Below are 2,500 nucleotides of genomic sequence, written 5' to 3' on the forward strand. Positions count from 1 at the left end.
GATAAATGGGATTTCAGAATCCAATGAATATCTCTTAACTTACAGTTTAAAAAATAATTTAGTAGGATCTTCATCAGAGCAATGGTTTAGACATAAAATCAATCTGAATGCAAAAAGTTATGATATATAAAAAAATATAAGTTCAAAAAGAATTCATAATAAATCATGTACTATGTTGAAACTGAGCTTAATCGAGATAATTCCTTGTTAGGGTACCTTTCATCAAAGCGTCGATACAGACATCATTCATCATGACGCCTCTGTAACGACTCTAGGGGACAACGATTTTGTATTGACAGAAAGCAGTCTGTTATAAGAACAAAGCAGGTCAACAAACTCTTCTTTAACGCGCTTAGTATTAGTAGTCCAAGGGTCAAATCCAGAAAAGACCTTATTTTTTAATTGGGTTGCACCCTCTTCGGGACTTTACTTTGATAATACCACGTCATTATAGGTCATATATGAAAACTTTTTTCATTACCGTTATTGGCTTTACGTGGCAGGGAATCTTTAATACAACATAGACCAGCTAAAAAGCATAATTTCGAAATAATCACGAAACGCCATGCCTGAGCATTTAGGTACAAAACAAACATTTGTATATGAACATATATAAATTACATAACCAGGATATTACTTAAATGTTATCAAAGTTTAATTCTTATAATATTTTGCCATCATTTTGGGTGAAAAAAATACGAAAATTATTTCAAAATTTGTAAAAATTTCCAGTAAAATTCAATCTCAGTTAAGCTGGCAACTGTGTGTTTGCTTAGGTGAACACCAAGAGAAAGTAGGAATTGTAATGCCATACAAACGTTTGTTGGAACGTTATTAAACTACCCTAACCTAGCTTTACCTCAATGGCCATCATCCTCATTTTTACCGTAATTTCCACTCAATTTCCTTTGAGTAAAGGCGTTTGTGCAATTTCTACATCCTCGGCATTAGTACAAAGCATGGCCCTTTTTCTGCAAGATGCTTCCTGCACTTACAGCTGATGAAAGGCAGCAATCCCATGTAGATGGGGCTGGTGGTCTTTCAAGACCCAGTCATGACTATATGGGCTAGGAGTTGGCAGCATGATTCTTCAGAGCATCTTTGGTTTGTTGCAGGTGGCAAGTTTGAACATTCTTGATGCAGAACAGTTTGTACTAAAAAACTGACTGTGTCTTCACCATTGTGCCAGTAGAGCGAGTAAACGAAACGAGCACATCCCTCAGGCGCTCTAAATCCTTGTCAATGGAGTTGCCTACCACCTTTATAGCATTAAGCATCTCTTGGTCAGACTCATATAGCTGGAATGCCTGCTTTTTACTGTTAGCTCATAAAAGCACTTGCAGTGTCACATCCAGTGTAGGCATGAATTCCAGGCAGTATTCTGTACACATCTTCACCTAATGATTAGCCAACCGAGGTGACGTCAATATATCTTTGTCTCAGCTTCGTTCCGGTACAGTAAAGAAACATTACATTGATATCATGACTGAAAGCATAAGAAATAAATATAACATCTGAGTCAGGTGCCTTTACCATGAACCCTTTATGTCCATATAAGGATTTATAGCTCGCAGGTAGTAGCATTCCTATATTTGCTTCCTTTCGAGATATACAAAGCCATAGGTGACGTAGAAATTGCAAAACCTTCCAACTTTGGTAAGTAATTTTGTTGCTGCCAATCTTTTACAAGTAAGCCTGCAAGCTTCGTCTTATTGCTACCATGACTCTAGATTTTTTTCCACTGGGTGGGCACTTCTGGTGTCATCTGGGATTATGATCTGAATTGACACCACCTGCACTGCACCTTACCTTCTCTGGATTCGTCATAGTGATGTTGGGATACTGGTCCATAATCATGTTAGTCCTTGTCCTCTTCTGGAGCGAGGTTGATTACACAAGCTGGAAAACAGAAGTTGGCAGTTCACTGAATGTCCTAGGTGCACGTTTCTGAGATTGCAGCAAGACCATACCATCGATGCTCCACATTGCAGACACAAGTACTTCTTCGATGACCTCAGACTTTCCTTCCAGGATTTGAAGCTGTCGAGCACAGTAGCCTTTGTAGTCTTTGCAAGTCTACCCTCTTGAATCAAATTTGACCATGGCAGGGGCCCAAGTGGAGAATTTAAGACATCTTGCATGTTCATCTGCCAATGCTGAGCTATAACGATCATCCTAGCAAGCAACTTCGGTCAGCCTTGATGACATAAATTGCAGCAGATTTGATTCTCAAATAATTCACCAAATTTCGAAATTTCTGCAGGCAGGATTTTGGTCGCAGATCAAACATATTAACCTCAGTTGTTTGCAGTCTCTTACACATGAAGGTGACAAAGGCATCAGTGCCCTTCTACTCTGCAGTGAGCAAGTCATCTGTCATCTCGTCAGTTGTAGCCATTCCAGATCCAATGTTCAGGAGTGGGTTAGTTATGTTCTTGGATTTTAAGTGGTTTATCTATTTCTCAATGGTAGCCATTACTTTGTGTACATCACCTTTATC

The sequence above is a fragment of the Palaemon carinicauda genome, chromosome 26, assembly GCF_036898095.1.
Source record: "Palaemon carinicauda isolate YSFRI2023 chromosome 26, ASM3689809v2, whole genome shotgun sequence".
NCBI classification, from domain to species: Eukaryota; Metazoa; Arthropoda; class Malacostraca; order Decapoda; family Palaemonidae; genus Palaemon; species Palaemon carinicauda.